Below are 19,893 nucleotides of genomic sequence, written 5' to 3'. Positions count from 1 at the left end.
GATTTGCTTTTCATTATTAAAAGACGGTTTGTCGAGTGAGCTCTTAAATTATTTATTTATCATAGATGATTGATTCGGATTTGATTTTCTTCTATATTTACCTAAATTCATGATTTTTATTTTTTGTTTATTCAATTCTTAAATTTATATACATATATTTATATACTCATTTCTTACAGCTTAATAAAAATTTTTATTTATTAATAGCATCATTTCTTGTGGTAAAGAATCAGAAAAAAATATGAATTTATTTGCAATTGATCCAAATTTCACACTAAAAATTATAAAAAAACAAGTAAGAAAGCTCCAGTCGAGACTGCTCGACTAGGAGATACCCTGAACCCTCCAAGCTGATATTCTAATCATTCTGCACTTCTTTTATGCACACATACATACACATGCATCCACACGCATGCTGCGCTAACTGCGCAGTAAGCAGCGACTGCGCTTGGACTGCGCTGCAGCGTGGGCAATATTATGAGAATTTATTTGTTGAATAATTTCTTTTGTAGACATAAGATCTTAATGAAACTTTCAGAACGTAATCATATGTTGCATATGTGTGCACATTCCAAAGCCCAAGTCTCTAGTATTTGAAATGCGTTTTTTACAAATTTGGGGAGAAGGGGGCGTGGTATCCAAAATCTGTAAATTACAAAATCTTTGTATCGATTAACTTTATATACAACACAAATTTGAAGACTCCAGGTCTAAAAATGTTCAAATTAGGCGAAAAAAACAAAATCAATTTTTCGATTATTCTCGATAAAAAAGTTATCGAACGATTTATCGAAAAAATAAAGCAAACTCGTACTGCGTATGGTACACACGAGTATGCATGCCAAATTTCAGCTCTCTAGCTCTTATAACTTCTGAGATCGACGCACTCATACGGACGGACGGACGGACGGACAGACGGACAGGGCTATATCGACTCAGCTCGTCGCGCTGATCAAGAATATATATACTTTGTGGGGTCTGCCACGCCTCCTTCTGCCCGTTACATACTTTTTCACAAAACCATTATACCCTGATTTCCCATTTTTAATGGGTTCAGGGTATAAAAAAAATTGCTTAGCCGTGTCGCTCGACCTGAGGTTAACCGCAACGTCATATATATGGCAATTTCAAGCAACGCAGTCAAATGAAACAATCACTATATAAACGAGTAATACCCTGTACAAAAATAGTGAAAATTTTATAAGCGCAAAAACTTTTCATGTAATTAATAATTAAAAAATAAAATAAAATAAAATAAAAAATAGAATTTAATAATATCTAAATAAATCTAATATACATTACAAATTAAAAATCAATTATTCATTTTAGGCATCTACTGTTATTTACATGTAATGCAAAATTATTCTTAAATATTTCACATATAATAATTAAAGATTATTGCAAAAGTAACCGATATTTATCGTCTGCAAAGTAATCATAGCTTCGTAAATATTTATCTCCTACATTTGCTCTTGCAGTGTCTGAGTCAGCGTGAGGTTACCTACTCTCAGCTTCTTTTACCGTCTCCATTCCCTCAATTCGACCCATTTCCATTAGCAGCTCAATTCAACAATATCGTAATTTTGTTAATTGTTTTGCCCCAGCCAGACTCTCGTTTTATTATCTCACTTTTTGGGGGGCACTTCGAACCCTTTGGCATATGCATCCAATAATGCTAAGTAGCTACCCTACGGCCTCTTGCCACTTGGAGCTGTCAATTACATTTCGAATAAATTCGGAGCGAATCGCTTCTCCGCCATGGTCCACCCATGTCAAATTCATTTTCATGTGCATGCATGCGAATTTCATTTCGCTTCTCTTCAATTTCAGCATTTTTTTTCTCGCTTTTATTATTTTCTTTCTTTCTCTTTTTTTTTTGGCAGTTGATTAACATTTAAATTTGGTTTTGGTAGCAAGCCCCAGACGGGGTCGTTTCAGCAGCTGGCTGCGTTTGACAGTTACGTGTGTGTGTGAGTGGGTGTGAGTGGGTGTATGTGTGCCACCCAAATTTTTCTTGTTATTTCCACTTGACCATAGATGGATTCCCTCGCTAGCTGATGCTGCTTTCACTGTTTATGGCACACAATAATCAATTGTTTCTAGCCATGTGCCTTGGCTTCCTTCTACTTCAAGTGACATTTACCGTGTGTGTGTGTATGGCTGGGTGGTTGTGTTGGTGTGTGTGTGTGTGTGTTTTGTTGTTATTGTTAGCCTGATATTGCAGCAGCAAATCGTTTATTGTTCAACGAAATATGGCAACTGGTATGCTGGAGCCATGCAATTTGCATGTGCTGATCCTGATTGCCCAAATGAAGTGCTGCTTCATAACAAAAATGTTGTGGTTGTTGTTGTTGTTGTTGCTATAAATATTGATTTTAGAAGAAGAATAGATTCAGTTAGCAGAAAACATTTTGGTAAGTGGATATCCAATCATATACAGAAAATTAATTATGTTTGGGGCTAATCATTAATATGAATGCAGCTAGCTTCTCTTGGAAAGAATTTCAATTTCGTTAAGTTGAACGAAAGACTTGTCTGAAATCGTTTATTAAAATAAAGTTTGAAATTTTTAAAGGATCGCCAGACAAATTATTGATTATATAGATGCGACAAAATGTATTCTTTTTAAGAAAATTTAAATAATTTTTAAAATATTTATCATTACCATACATTTTTATCTCTTAGAAAATGTTTTTATAATTTGATCGGAGATTCATATGTGCATATATAGACATTTGTATGCCTATAATGTCCATACGCTATATACTATTTATAAATTACATCATTTTTGATTGCGATTTCTTAGAGTGTCAATCGACAACATTTTTTATATCACATGAAAAAGTGTCATAAGAAAATCGTTTTTAATAATCTTAAAAGTCTCAAGTATTAAAAGAAATATTCTCGTAACATTTCCTACAATTTTTTAGCACCATTCTGTCAACACCTATTCCGATTTGCTACCTTCTTGTGCTATCGTGATTTTCGTTTTTTTTTTTTTTTTTTTTTTCTGCTGAACCTCTTTCTCCCTTGTACTAAAACATTACATTAAATCAGTCTAATCCTAGCACTTAATCTATGCTTAAGCTCGTGTCGTAACATTTAGCTAACGAATGCAACGGAATTGAATGCAAATTCCGTATGATATTTCTTCAATAAAATCCGATTTGTCTGATGCGCTCGCAACGACATGTCAATTCAATTTGAAAATAATAAAGGAAAGAAAAATTCTATATATTTGGATGCGTGTTTGTGTGTGTGTGTGTGTGCGTGTATGTGTTTCCATTCAGCTGAGCGCCTGTTGATTATGCTCTCTGATTCCCGACGTTGACTTTGATTATGATTACGTTTATGATTATGGCTTTAGCAGCGCGTCGTTGCCCTGTGTCGTGTTTTGATGTCCTTACCAGACATTGAACCGCATTAAACTATGCATAAATACACATTGCGATGACGGCGACGACATCATCGCATATGCCCCCGCCCGTCACCGTCACCACTCCGTCCACGTTCTCGGTCCTTCCTTCCTTGAGGCACTTGAGGCGTGGCAGGCACGAGGCGTTTGTTAGGGGGCGTTGGCAAATGCAATTTGATGCAGACATTACGACTACATGACGATTTTATCGTCGAGTGTTGTGCGCACACACACACGCACACACACACACAGGCACACGCAGTTGTATGTGCTACATATGGCTTACAGCTCTCAGACTCTTCAGACAGCAAAAGATAACACACACACACACACACGCACAAACACATTCATATATTTATATATATATACATCTAACGTTATTGCAACTGCATAGAGCTGGCTGTGCACTCTTCGCCTTTGCTTCGATGATGCTCTTAAATATTTGCATAAAAAACTACGTTTGCTTATATTGTGGAATATGGTAAATGGTCTAGAAGTTTGCCTCATGTTGGCGGCGCATTCAGCATCTTTTGCTGCTGCAGCCGCATCGTCATTCGCATCCCCATCCACATCCACATCCGCATCCGCAGCCACATTCGCATCTACATCTGCATCAGCTTTTGCCTTGCAGTTGTAGTTTTCTGTCGCCATTAACACCAGCAGCAACAACAGCAACAACAGCAGCAACAACAGCAGCAACAACAATAAAAGCAACAGCAATAACTAAATCCAAGCCATAATCAACACGTACTTAAGTCTGTGGCCCCGGGGGGGCTACACAGTGCCGAGACACAGATTGAAGTGAGAAATGGCAACTGCTTTACTTCTGCAAATAATGCATTTAAAAGCCAAGTTGAGAACAGCTCATATTTTCAGAGAGAAAACTATTATAAATATGAGAATAATTGAAAAGTAGGATAACAATTTTTATATACAATATAAAAAATATATGGAATATATATGAGTAATTTTTTTTTGTATTATTATTATCAGTTTAAAGTTATGAAATTAAAATTTAAAAATTTTAAAAATTAATATAATAATTTCAAGATATGAAAAGCTTAAGCTCAAGCTTATTGTATACATATATGCATATATTTATTAGAGATATATGTATTATGTACATTTCGTTTTCTACAACTTGGCCTTAAGTCAGCTCAATTGAGTCTTAGCTCATTTACTAAATGAGAAATAAATTTAGTTTGGGCTTATTCAAGTGACCTTTGTGTTAATATCCAATTCCCAGCAATTTTCTATTCCTTTGCTTTTTTGCTGCTTTGTTTCAAGTTGTTTTTCCCACATTATTTCAGTAGCGCTTTCTCTTTTTTCTCTGATGTATGCTTCGCCCTTCCTGCTGTGACTGTCGACCATGTCAAGATGCAAATGTCCATTTAACTGAGATTTATGGCACACAGCCAGATTATTTATTGCAATATATTTTATCTGAGTGGGAACACACGAATGTCCGCCGCTGGATCCGTGGCGTATGCGTAACATGGCCTAAGCAAACTGCAAATAAAATGTACACAAATTATTATGGACCCATTGGATTAAAAGCAAACGCGCGCCAATTTAATAGCCAACAAAAAAAAAAAAAAAAAAGCGGCAGGTGGCCATCGCAATGGGATTTGTTTGTCGCCCGCGGGTCAGTTTATCGTATTTATTGGCGTAGCTCTCTATATTAAAAACATAAATTCTGAGCGTTGCAATTGCAGCTGCACCCGCACACACACAAACGCACACACACACACACACAGATACAGGCTGGCATCCATTCATTGAAATACACACAACAGCATAAAAAGCGTCTGGAATGTAAATAGCTTAATAAAACTTTGCACTAACCAAACAAATTTTCAAACAAAATGCACAATAAACAAGATTGAGCAATTTGTAAAGGGTATGCTAGACGTGACGATGCCCTGTAAGCCCTGATTCTGTTTATATTTGCAAGGAAATTATATAAATTATTTTTTATTCGAATATATATAGTTTTTAAATATGAAAAATTATTAGCGTAATTTTCGGAGAAATTCTTTGAAGACATTTCTCATTGTCTTCTGGAAATTTAGTGTTAAAACTTTGAGTCTTTTCCATCAATATTTTTACTACTGATTTTCTATACAATGTGTAATGCTCCTATAAAAGAAATTCATATGCTTGAATTCTTATACCTTGCCTAATAGGCAATGCCTATCCCAGTTATTTATATGGAAACCAATCTATCATAGCAAAATAAATGTTTTTTTCTTTTATGCCCACCCGGATTTTATTTTTATTTCATTTTATTTCCTATGGCTTTTATCATAAATTTATACATATTTATGTTACGCTACAATTGCTAACACCATTTTCTTTTTTTCAACTAAAGGGTATTAAAAACGTTGTATACTATATACTTGAACCTACATATATACAGATATACATACAAATATAAACCTCAGCGCATAATGAATGCCACATAAATTCGGTGGCGCTTCATGCGCTAGTTTTTGCCACGGCTATGATGAGTTTGTAGTAAAAATGCATTTTTATTACGAAAATAAATTGCATTGAATGCTGCTGCTGCTCCTTTTTTCTCCCTTCGCTTTTTCCCCATTGTCGAGTAGCTGGCATAACTCGCAGCGCTGATGTTATTTCGATAAAAAGCGGTTTGAAGTGTGAATGAAACTGTGCACGATGTCCAAGAACTTAAAGTGCATAATAAATTAGCTGAAATGTTCATTGACATCAAATATTAATTTAATTTATTTCGAATAGTTGTGCACTGAGTTATGTTGATTAAACACAATCAAGCTGGTTAAACACAAATAATAAACATAAATATGCATTAGTGGTCTAATTAATGTTCAATGTAGTTGAAATCTATTGCTTATTTCGTTAATTACCTAATGGCCAATGCGGCGTATGCGTAATGTAAATTTATTGTTTTTCTTCGCGGACTCAATCATACATTACCTAACACATACATATAATTATTATTCTCTTTTTTTATATCTGATTACAAGTTTAACGACTTGAACTAAGTTCATAAAAGTAAATTCAATCAAATGCGAGTTTTATGATGTCTTCCGCTTCTTTTCATATATGTATATTAGCTGGTATATTGGCTATATACATTTTTTTTCTTAAATATTTATGTATTCAAATGGAATGCCAATAAGTACTATCTACTTCTTTTAATTTTCTAACTTTTCTCTTAAATATTTTAGTATAGCATAAAAACTGTTGCATATTTCGTTCTTTGTGCTTTTTTACGTTAAGCCCAATACAAAATGGCGGCAGGGAACAACAACAGCCATCACAACAGCAACACGAACAACAACAACAACAACATCAACCATTACAGATACGACGACAATCATGTCAATCCTTTAAAACTTTTATTGTTCAGTCGAGCATAAACAAATATGTAGCGAAATAAATAAAACACACAGACACGGACTGTAATAGACATGTGTGTGTGGGTGTGTGGGTGTGTGTGCGTGGGTACAAACAGCAACAACAATGGCGGAAAACTAATATGCTTTAATGGCTTAGACTTTCAGCACTTTGAATGGCTGCTTTCAGAAGTCTGAATGCCTCGCCCGACTGCCTCGTCCTGGCCCGCTGTGACAGAGGACAATGTTATCCTTTTTGCCTTGGCTGCGCAAACAAGTCAAATGGATAAAAGGCTGGCCACACAGTTCTGGCCAGAGCCTGCCGCCTGGCCACCACCCCCCCCCCCCTTCTTCACCCCCCACCCTGTTGCTGGCTGCATATGTTTGGCTTGACTTGCGTCTGCTTAATGCGCAAAATATTGCGATGATCAATAACAAACGGTTACCCCACACACACACCCACACACACATGTACACACACACAGACACCCCCTTCAAATCAGAGTCGCAGCCACATTATGGCCCGCTCGTTCCCCGTTACCATCTATCAGGCATGTTGTTATCATGTTTGGCGTCATTATTGTTGTAATTTATTAACGCACACAACATTTTTCGCTTACGCCCCATTCAGTGTGTGGGTGTGAGTGTGTATGTGAGTGTATTTTTATCATCACATGAATGAAAGCTGCGACAAATGCGTAGCAAATATGCCCGCACACGCATACAACACACACAGACACACACACGCGCACACACATACAGCAGCCGGCCTCCTCTACACATGTTTCAGTTTTTGTGCGTTTGATCTTTCAATTATGGTTGATGCTTGATTTATAATTGAATGCCAGCTGTGGGCACAGAAACCAAAAGCCGTAGCCAAATCGGTTTAGCCCTGACTACTATAGGAACAGCCAATGGAATGCCGCAGATAAGCGCCGGAAAGCTGGCTAAATGCAATCATAAACTCTTTAAGTTTTTGCGTCAAATTTCAACCTGGGAATATATGGTATATGCTCTATATATAACATACAAATATTTAAATTTTGTTGAGAACTTTCAAAATCTAATCAAAAATATTTCTGTTTTGTAGAACTTTTACAAATATATATTTTTTTTAGAAGACTCAAGATGTGTCGTCCACAGGACCTCCCTGCGAGGTTCCTATAAAAATGTATTAAGTAAAATTGAATGTGATTTACTTAAAAATTTATTATTGTTTGTTGATGTTATTGTATATTGTTATTGTTATGAAATTTCTGTAGTGTTGTACTGTAAATAATAGTGTCTTTATGTCCAACTTGTTAAGCTGCCAATTAGGTAGTAAAAACCCTGCTTAAATAAAATTAAAAAAAAAAAAAAAAAAATATTATTTAAATATTATTTAAATATTAGCATTATTATGTTTACATGAACTGATTGAATTGATTTAATTAATTACAAATATTCCTCATATATATATATATTTATTTATATTTATATAAAACAACAAAATTTATATTTTTTTTAAATTTTTATTTCTATTATTTTTTATTATTTTTAATTTATTTTTTTGTATTAAATTTTTTTTTTATAGATTTTATTTTGAGAATAAATTTTAAAGTAATTAAAATACGAAAAAAAAATGTATTATGTGAATTAGTTTTATTATTATTAAAGTAATTTTTAAATTGATTTTAGATTAATTAAGTGACTGAAATTAAATTTATATTTATTATCATTTGTATTATTCTTTTGTTTAAATAATACATAATTTAAATAATTATGAATCTTATTAAAAAAAATTTTTAAATGAATTTTAAATAGAAAAAAACACACACACACACACACCTAAGCAGACAGACAAAACAGGTGTTCTTAGAGTATTTATATCTCGTTCACAGCTGGTCTATCTGCATCGATATCTGTTATGTGTATATCAGATGATCTCAACATTGTTTTCAGCTTTACCCACTAACTGCCTTAATTCGCCTTAAAGAAAACTTAAGACGTGCCTCGCATAAAGCGCACTAGCTTCCGTTTGGCCAAGATGCCTTCAATTACCTATTGCACTCGACTGCGAACAACTTGTGCTATCGAGCTGGCCATTAATTTGGTTGGCTGGGTTGCCAGTGCCTCGCTAAGGCTGCCCCTGCGCGCCCCTTGGTTAGCTGTCAATTGTAATGTTGCCAGTTGGTTGTGGCGCCACATGCAGATGCAGCATCTGCATCACTTACCGCCAACCACTTTGATAGCTAAACCAGCTAACCAACCAGCCACGTGAAGAGCAACTTGGCTGGCTTGCTGCACTCGCCAAATTGCAACACTTGATTGACTTTCACAGCACATTTATTTTTTGGATAGCTACTGCTGCTGCTGCTGCTGCAAGTTTTCAACGACTTTGGCCAAGTTTAGAGCTGAAAGCAATTCCTTAAGAACTTTGCTGCCTCAACGTAAAGTTGAAAACAGAAAGCGTGCTCAAACCTGCAACTCAGCAGCCTCACACGTGTGTGTTTAGTAATTTAATGCGATCCGGTTTAACGCTCATTCCCATTTTTTCTATGCTCGCTCACAAAAAGAATAAGGGGTGTATTAGTGTAACCAAGCAGACAAATCTGAAGATATTTATTTAGTTCCCACTTTTAGCTGTTTTTTTGTGTGTTTTCTTCAAGCAGCAAGTATTCTTCAGTTGCTTACACCCGTCTGTGCTGCCGTTACCTGCCTTGGCTTGGCTCTTTTCTGCACCTTTATCCATTTAGCTAACCCTCTCTTTAGTTTCACTCTCCATTTTACTTGCAATGAAACGTAATTTCATGTGATTTTTCTTTTGTCTGGCGCCTGCGAAACTTACAAATTGCAAATTGATAAATTGATTTGCAGCCGAGTTCGTCTTGCGGCCTGTGCCACACGTTTGCTTGCCACACACCCCCACATCGTCACACCACCACACCGCCACACGGCCATACTCGAGACTCTGCGCGCTCTGCTTGCCACACAAATACAATTTGTAGGCAACACTCAATGCTTGCCACGGCTCGGCAATTTGTTGCGCTACGAAATGCCGCGTGGGCGTGCCATGGATATGTATGTTGCTAGTAGCGCGGATGTTAGAGTTGAGGCTAAAGACGGATGTTGGGTCTCGAATACCCTGTAAATGCGGAGAGTGCGCAGCGGGTTGATCAACGATAATTGATATATGAGGCTAAGCTAAAGTAATTTCTATTTACTATTTTGCAATGACTAGAAATTTTCTATATCGTATAGGATCGTACTCTATATATTATCTAAATATGTTATATAGATCATTCTCAGATTTTTTTTCTATTTTTAAAAAGGCTCTCTATTAAATAATAATCCTGTTCTTAGGTCATATTCAGTTTTTCTTTTTTTTTTTCAGAATCCAAAATAAGTTATTTCTAAATACATTTCTACAATTTCAAGAAAGTTTCTAAATCGAATTTGGTCTTAGTCTATATCTTATATAAGTATTATATATAGATTATATATTGACCATTCTTAGTTCTGTTTCTGAATGCTAATTTTAGACATTTTATACATTGTGAAGGGTAATAATCTATGTCCATTTGAGATTTACCATTCTCAAGGGTATTTGCTAGGCAGCACTTTTGCTGCCACGCTTTTCTCCGCTGCCTTTGATTTAAGAATTTAGCCGTTAGGCGGAAGCGCGTCTGACCCAATTTACGACACTTTCGATTGGATTGGAGCACATGTGACTGCCTCTAGTACCTCGTATATATAGACATGCACACTCAGATCTATATAAATGTATATATATGTATGTATACACATGTATGTATAAATATCTATGTATTAGTATGAAACCGTATCGGTATATCTTCTGCGACAATTTTTTATTGCTGCGGCTTTGGCAACTCGACTCGACAGTTGTTTTTGAAGTTTTGCATAGCCTTTTCCCACTTTGAGCGTATTTTTCCCCTTTTTTAGTTCTCTCGAACTTTGAGCACATAAATCACTTGCTGTAAACTGGCTGCTCTGGTTAAAGTATGCTCTACACTAACCCCAACTAATTGTGTGCCTGTGTGTGTGTGTGTGTGTGTGTGCGACAGAGTGACTTTAAATTTATTGTTGTGTCAAATGCAGGCGTGAAGCGCACAACCGAGTTTCAATACCTCAAACCCGAACGAACTGTATGAATGCAACAGCAAAATTCACTAATTATGCAAGGGTCATTATTAAACTTCATGTCAGGTGAACAACAAACAGAAAGAACAACAACAACAACTAGAGCAACAACAGCAGCATCAGCAGCAGCAGCAGCATCAGCAGCAGCAGCAACAACAGCAGTTGGTAAAAGAAAAACAGTTGTAAATGATTTTAACCCACTTACGTAAATTTTGACAGACAGAATTTCCATTTGCAACATGCTTTTGTCATTTGCGCAAATTAATGCCTGACAAACCTGATGGCCCGACTCCAGGGGGAGGCGGTTCAAGTGCTGCTCGACAGCAGCTGCTGCCCTAGAGAATTATACAACATTTATTCCATCAGCATGAAAAGCAGTCTGGACTCTAATTTATATGTATTGTCAGAGTATAAAATGCTGCTCAAGTGCAAAGTGTGAAAATGCTGGAGATCGAAATTGCTCTAATATAATAAAGAGATAATTGCAATCTCACTTTGCTGCCAAATTTAAGAAGTCTGGGCATTCTAGTTAGGAGAGTGCGACTGAGAAATTCTTTGAACTCTGTAAACAGTCCATACTTCTATTATTCTATGCTTCTCTTATAAATATATAACTAAAAGGCCTTTGTGGTTCATTCAAGATGTTCTTTAATAAGAAACAAAATCATCGATTTTTATCGATTAAAAGGAAAAAGCAAAGGAAATGGGATGAGCTATCGAGGTATGACACCCAGAAATATATATCGCCTTCTTTTGTGGTAAACGAATTTTATCTTCATCGTGATCAAGATATATATATCCTTTACTATCACGCTTTCTTCTGTCTGTTGCATCTATTTTGCACAAAACTGTTATACCCTTCGATTCTGTTTTCAAGGGGTATAATACTAGAATAATGAGACTGATAAGTCCTGTCTGTTTGTATATAAGGGCATCAATCATAGGAAAACACATACACATATACACTTTTCACTTTTGAAGGACAAACATTGTCTATTTTATAGCATTCATTCGTATTTAAAAAAAGTCGAAGCAGACAGCTCAACTATCAGATTCCCTATTCAAAATTTTTAAGGACCTCTATAATTTTGTCGCTTGTTAAACCTGGTTTCAGTTATTTTCATTCACTTTTTATAATGCTCATTCCATGTAACGCCTATGTACAATCACTGATAAGGCTTACAATTTGTTTACCATTTACTAAAAGTTACCACGCACCCATGCACACACATACACACACACCCACAATTCGCGAGCTTGTATTCTGTTCTTTTTTTATTGTTTTTATGATTTTCTCTGCTTTTGAGCTTTAACATTTTCGTTTCCGCTTTTGGCTCGATTTCGTAAAAACATTTGCAGTTCTTTTTGTTGTTCTTTCAGTTTTACATTGTTTTTTTGTTCACTCTATTTACTTTCGTTGTATTTTCATAGTTGTATTGTGTGTGGGTGTGTGTGTGTGTGTGTGTATTTATTTTTGTATCTGCGTATGGTATTTTCATGATGCTGACATAAATCTGTGATATATTGCCATGCAGCTGTCGGGGCCGATAAATTTTTACCACGGCTGCCAGCGAATGCTATAGTTTTATTTAGCCAAAGGCTTTTGTCTCTCTATCTCTGTCTCTCTCACACGCCGTCTCCTCCTCTAACAAGTTAAGGCTCTTCAAATCGGAATTCCCTCAGTCAGTTTGTTAAATCAAATCACAAACTTGTCTAACAACGCGACACGTTGATGACAAAAAGCAACCGTTTCCCCGTTCTCTCTCTTTCACTCTATCTCTCTCTCTGTCTCTTGTTTTCGCGTCCCTTGCGATCACGCCCCCTCTAACGCCTACCACACGCTACAAAAGTCATTACATAACAAGTGTTGGCCACATTCCCAGCGGACACTTGAGCATAATTAATGCGCTGCCCGCGAAATGGGCACAGCTCCACAGCCGAAGAATCAAGTGGGGGCTGGCCATGGGGCTCAAAACTCCGCAATTGTCGCTCCCAAATTAATTTGTATAATTTTGCAAAAAAATAAAATGGAAGCTTGTAGAGGGGAAAAAAAAAAAAAAAAAAAAACCTGTAATAGGCAACTGAATTTGCTCCCACGGGGAAATCCCTGCATTCAAATGAAGTTCGCTCCACCTCTCGCCCTGAAAAGTAGGCAATTATTTTGTGGCGCATCACGGCAAGGCAAAAGGTAGAGCCAAAAAGCAGGGTATAAATAATGAGAAAATGCAGGTTGAGTAGCTACGAGGCAAGGATTGGGCAAACAGAAAATTTAACTGTACAGCTGTGGGCTGCATATAATGATAATTAATGGAAATTATATCTATGGGTATGCAGTGCAAAAACACATGAAGTGGAGTAAGTGATATCTTTGGGAAATGAAACACTTTTTTAAACTGAATATATTTGTATATATTTTTAAAAATCTAAGTGAGGAAAATTAATAAAATAAAACTGCTTCTCCTTCTAAATAAATTTATTTTTATATATTCAATTTATAAAACAATTTTGCGTATAATCATTTCAAAAGATATTGACATACATAACTTATTTCCCAAATTAATCATCGACTAGTTAATAAATATATCTCAAAGAAATATCTCAAAAATACAAATAGACTTTTTACAAAAAAAAAAAAAAAAAAACAACAAACATCGCAGATGTTGCTTAAGCATTTAAGGTTTTCTGTTTAATCCATAACGTAACTGCTCTGGCTTGCTTTCTATATTGTTGTTGTTGCATTGTTCACTGTTGACCCATTTTGTGCCTCCTTATACCCTAAGCACTACACTGAACTGCTGCAGCTGGCATTACCTTTCATTCTACCTCTGCTCTCTATGCTCTCTCTCTCTCTCTCACTCTCTCTCTCTCTGTTTTTCCCGTCTTTCCCACTGTCTTTCTCTCTGTAAATAACAGCTTGTATGTATTTGTTCGCAATGATTTGCTACCTTAAAACCATAAAAAACAAAAGCGAGATCCGTAAAAAACACGATTTTAAGCTTAACAAATTTTTCACGCTTTGCCTGCAACCAAAATAATAAATAAAACTTTTCTTGTAACATTTTTATACTCATTCACGAAAGTAAAATGAGTATATTAGTTAGTTCATCGTCTTGTCCGTACGTCCGTCAACTAGAGGCGTGACAAATACAAAAAATACATTTGCCGGTAACTAAGAAAACATAGTTCAAGTGGTAGAGAGAATATAATGGGGGCGTGGCGAATTCTTTCAAGTCGTATCTTTTACAGTTTTATTATATTATTTATTGATTTTAACGAAAGCCCCAATCAGGGGGTTGGCAAATGAATAAATTGATCTGGGCACCGTTTACAGCATGAATGAGTATTCGCAGTCGGTAATGCCCGACTGCAACTTTGCTACCTATTCTTTTTTCATTTTATTGTTTTTTTTTTTTTTCGTTTTATATTTTGTGCCCGCTTCTGTTTCTCATTTGTTATTGTTACATATTTTTAGATATATATTTTCCAGATTCGTAGATTTTTTAGCTCTCTTCCCCTCACCCCTCGTGCGCTTGTTGCTGTTGTGGCCAGCAAAAAGTTAAAGTTTATTTATTCAGCTGGCCACGGGGATAGACCAAAAGCCACCTGCACTTTTTCTTTCACGTGCCAACGACCAGCGAGTGAGGCTATGAGAGAAAGAGACGTACAGATACAGATAGACAGCGAGAGAGCGAGAGATAGAGCAAGGGAGGGCGTGAGAGGTAGCGAGGGGTAAAATTACCTGTAAAACGCAGAAAACTTTTCACTTTTTGGCCAGCGGCAGGTTTCGCTGGTGGTTTTTCTGCTCGAGCTGCAGGAATTTATATTTAAATGCTGTTTGTGGCACGCCAATGCGCCTATTGTTATGCAATGAAAGTTTTGTATTCACATTGTTCTTCTGCCGCCGACAAAAAAAAAAAAAAAAGAAAAATAATAAGAACAGAAAAACACAAATGAAGCAAACCAAACCAAAACAACAACAAAAAATCTGTGAATAGCCCAACACGAGCGAACTGGCCTCAGGGCTTTCGACTTAGACAACAAAAAGATCTCCGATTTCGCCTGCGAAACTCGAAGCTGAGTTGGAACAATCGCTGCGCGTTCCATTCCAGCTGCTGTTCGACTGATGCGTCGTGCGACCTTCAACAAGCGAAACGTTAACGTTTTTATTATGTTCTTGACTTCTAACCACATTTTCACACCGCATATAGAAGAGGCCAAGTCCTTGACTGCAGACACACACATACTCGTACAAAGAAAAACTTCATACCTAATCGAATAAAAATATTTTGTTGACTTTGATATGACAAATACGTGATGCTCTTCCATATATTTTTTTTCATTATTTATAATACATTATTGATAGGCATTAATTGAAAATTTAATAATAATTAATAATAATTAATTTAATAATAATAATTAATTAATGAATAAAATTTAATAATATTTATTTATTTAGTAGACATGAGTTAATATAAAATTAAAACTAACTTTAAATTAAGTACTAGCGAGTACCGAGGCCTTTCAATAAAACTTAATAATATAAATTGCAAAATATAAAATTAATTAATTCCAATATTATAACTAACTTTCTACTCATTTGTGCTTACATATTTTTATTTATTTTATTTATTTATTTTTTTTTTTACATATCATGGGGGGTAAAAATAACATTTTACTATGCATATTATTTTTTATTATTATTACAATAAAAAATTTGTACATTTTAAACTTTTTGTAAAACTAAAAAAAAAAAAAAACTAAAACTAAAAAAAAAAAAATAAAAAAAATATAAACTAAATACTTGCCTGGCAGGACCCTAAACAAAACTTTTTGTTATTGATTTCATTTGTAGATATAGTTTGAATAAATGCTGTCTATTGCCTGTATGACAATTAAGTCTTGCTAATATAATTAGCAATTTCTCTTCCAACATGGGCCACATTCCATCACAACCAAATAGTTAATGTTAGGGCATCAAGGATTGCTTATACAATCAGTGAACCATAATTTGTAGTCGCTTCGCTCTGTCTGTTATCACAGTTTTTCTCTGCTACACATCATATATATTTATATATATATATATATATATATATATATATATATATATATATATATATTGTATATATATATATATATACATTTTTTCCCATAGTGTTTACTATCGAAAAATCGCCAAGCCAACAAATTCCATATATCGCCCTGACATAAATAAAAATATAAATTTTTATATTTTCTTGTCTGGCAAAAAGCTTTGGCCTTTTTGTGTGGACAGCCTTCAGGGCCAATCTTCCATTTTATTAGATAGATATATATGTACATATATACTATGTAGTATATATACTAAAGATTATTTACTTTTTTGTTGGCTTTTTGGTCGCTGGCAAAGTGAAATTTATTAGATACGCAAAATCTGTTTGCAGATTGTGTACGAAGATTTGATTATTTATGGTCAGCTGTTTGTTGTTGCGGCTGCTACGTGAACTTTTTTCTCCTCTTTAAGCCAGGTTGGATGAAACAATGAAACGCAATGGTACATTATTGCTGCTAAGATAGACATACTTAAAAAATACATTATTAATAATAAAATACATTATAAATAAGTCAATGCATATAAATTAAGAGATCAAAGATGCCACGCTCCACCTTCTATATCTTGCCTAGACTATAAAAGGTCTAAAACATCAATAAGCTTAGAGCTTAAAGTTCCAGCTTATATAAGGTATAAGAAATTATGCAGCAATTAGCAAATACAAAACTTGCTTTAAAATTTAATTTCAATTAGTTGTTCGCTCTCATTTTACATTTATTTACTCAAGCCATATTCTCGACAATCCTAATTAAACTGCTGAATTTCTCAACATGAACTTTTAAAGGTAGCTCAAGCTAATTAACTTTAGCTCGCTGCCAGCAAAAGCTAAACATAAACAACAACTAAACAAAAGAAGCACAAATAATAAAATTAAAAAAAAAAAAGAAAACCAAGTAAAAATAAAATATAAAAAAAATGTTAATTTATTTGCTTTATGCTTTACAGAACTGAATCCAAGTGAAGTGAAGAACTGGAGCGTGGAGCGTGTCAGAGAAACTAAACAGCAGGTAAATAGTGCAAACAACTCGACTTATACTAATTAGCGCTAAGAGCAAACGCTTCAAAATATAAATAAACAATAATAATACAAAAATAATAATAATAATAATAAAAATAAAAATTATGAAAAAAAAAAATAAAATAAATTATGAACCAAATGACTATTTAGTTCAATGTAGCTTTATATACATATTTTTAAGCAAGAGCTTTAAACGTTATGTTTTAAATTGCTTTCTCTTTGCCGCTGTAACAACTGTTGCTTATATATATAAATATATATAGAGAGAGAGAGCTTGTATGTATATACATGTATCTCTATATACATACTATTACTTTAGTGTTCTGCCTTTACAAATAGTTCAAAAGTTAGCTGCTTTCTGCTCTTCCTTCTCTGCTTGACCAAAACAAACTACAAACCACACAGTACAAAAAGAGAGAGAAGTAGAGAGGGAACAAGAGAAAAAAAAAAAAAAACGAAAGAAGAAAAACAGAACACACAAAACTTTAGCCCAAGAGCCATTAAGGGGTTACATAGATTTTTTCATTATTTTGCCTCAACTTGGTTGCCACTGCGACAGCGCTGCGAAAACTTTTGCGCTGAGTTTTCCATTTTTATTTCGTGCGTCCGCAAATATTGACCGAATTAACAAAGCTGGAAAGAAAACAACAACCAGATGGGTATGCCCGACTAAGAGATATTCTGAATTCACTTATATGTTATTATTAAAGTGAAATATGTCTGATATTCTGAAAAATATATTTTTATTTTATTTAGTACAAATTGGGAGAGTTATTCATATGTTGAAGGGAAACTTGATCAAAGAACTATTCATTAGTCACACAGAAACTTGATCACCTAATAGTTTACTAGCTCTTTTGGTCTCTTAGATCAGAAGTTCAGATCGTCATCGTTTCACGCTGCCTTATATATATAAAAGTTGTTTATCTCGAACATTTCCTCTACAGAATAAAAATACCCTCAATTCATCATTGTCAAATTAATGGGTATTTGAAAAAAGTTTTTACCGCACACAAAGCGCTGCAGTAGCCAGCCTTAAAGCTGCGCTACTCCCACTGTCAACAGGCTGACAATTAGGCCATACATAATAACTTTTTTGCGCAGGAGCTCGAGCTGCTCTGATCTTAACTAGACCACAAACATTTACCACAACAAATTTTAAGGTAGAGATGCGATCGTAGGGGGGAGGAGGAAATAAAATAGAAATGAAATAAAACTCAAATACAATTTATTGCAAGTAAGGGGTTAAATCGGGTTAGATGTCAGGGGTTACGAGCTATATTGGAACGCTGCTAAGTAAGTGGGTGGCAGCTACAAAATGCGGACATGTATTTGTATTTGAAAATGCCGCGCACGTTTGGCCATGGAGCTACGTGTCTGGTGCAGGAACCGAATAAGGATCACAGCAGAGCCCTGGACAGCTTCAGTCCAGTCAGCAGTTAAGCGTTAAAGTGGTGAGAGAGAGGGAGAGGGGGTGGGGAGAAGGGGGTCGAGTTTGAGGGAACTGCGGCTGCGAACTGACCAACACACTAGAAATGTGGGCTTACAAAATGCTAAAAGCAAAAAGTCATGCAACTAAATCCTGTCCAAAGCGTTTTAAACTACAAAAAAGGATTTGTGCTAAAAAGCAGCTAAAGATTTTTTTAGTTATTTTCCTTTGTATTTGTTGTTTTTTTTTTTTTTTGTTTTTTTTTTTCTTGCGTGACAGCGTGGCAAATGGTGTCGGGGCGATGCGAGGTGCAGCATTGCTGTGGTAGGGCAAATAAAAGACAGCGTAAGCAACTTGGTTAGAATGAAAATGAAATTTTTATATAAATGAAGGCAAAGTTTCATTCTGAGTGAGTTAAGAAGAAATTATTCTAATTAGGAAAAGTTTAAAAAATTAAATACATTTGAAAAGATTTTTCAGATGACCCAAAGTTTTACTTGGTATTAGCAGCTTTTCAACATGGCTAAATCTTAAAGTTCGATCAAAAGAATTTCCAATTTCCATAAATTATTATGCGCCTCGACAAAGCGCACTCAAGTGTCGGCTATGACCGATGTAGAGCACAAATTAAGTGCCGCACGTTGTGAAGCCAAGCGAAAGTATCGAAACATGGCAAAGGCAGAGAGGGGCAGAAGGATAGCAGGGTAGAGAGAGGGTAGGAAGAGAGAGAGAGAGAGAGAAGCCAAAGCAAGTCGCCTGGCAAATAAGAACTTATAGAGCGTTGAGTCAGCATTAAGTGCAGCCCAGCATGCAACATTGCCTGCATGTTATGCGAGACTCCGCTCGCTCTCACCCCACCCCCACCCTCTGCCCCAGCATGCATGTTGTCCCGCTCTGTCCCTGGACTAACCGTTCGATATGGTACTCGTTTTTGTCCTCGTCGCTGTCAATGACTGTCAACGGCAGCAAAAGCGAACCACGACATGCACTGACTGCAGCAAGGGATTGAAGCAAATTCAGAGTAAAAATTGTAGAACAACGAGAGAGAGAGAGAGGGGTGGTGCTAGGGAGAGGGAGGAAAGGAGGGATAGTCAAGCAACTCGACTTGCCAGAATTGACATTTCAATTTTCACACACGCTCTTGCGGTTGCTTCACATGCATCCCTTCAAGAACGGAAATTAAAACCCAATAAAATGCTGCAAGCCACAAAAATAAGCTTAAGTTTGGCTTTAATTGGCTCACTTGAAATTCATTTAAAGTGCTGCCATTGCCCACGCCACGCCCATGCCAATGGCTAATTAGCTACTAAGCCAATTGTCAGTTGTCTCTGCTATCGCCTCGACAGCAAAGAGGCGTTCTCTCTCTCTCTCTCTCTCTCTTTCGCTCTCTTTCCATCTGTCTGCTGCATTATTTGCGACTTG

At 35.7% G+C, this 19,893-nt stretch overlaps 1 protein-coding gene across 2 annotated transcripts in view; it reads left to right on the top strand.

Annotated features, from left to right (window-relative positions):
- Positions 1-19,893, top strand: part of LOC108611514 (uncharacterized) — a 179,707-nt gene that overhangs the window by 26,917 nt on the left and 132,897 nt on the right. For both annotated transcript variants that reach the window (XM_089465035.1, XM_089465036.1), the window contains exon 3: positions 16,970-17,031. The gene's annotated coding sequence lies outside the window, so the exon portion shown is untranslated. The remainder of the gene's footprint in view (positions 1-16,969; positions 17,032-19,893) is intronic.

This window comes from Drosophila arizonae, chromosome 3 (assembly GCF_054131065.1).
Source record: "Drosophila arizonae isolate 15081-1271.41 chromosome 3, UAZ_ARI_1.0, whole genome shotgun sequence".
In the NCBI taxonomy this organism is placed as follows: domain Eukaryota; kingdom Metazoa; phylum Arthropoda; class Insecta; order Diptera; family Drosophilidae; genus Drosophila; species Drosophila arizonae.
The sequence above is the reverse complement of the archived record's forward strand: the minus strand, read 5'-3'. Positions and strand labels throughout refer to the sequence as shown.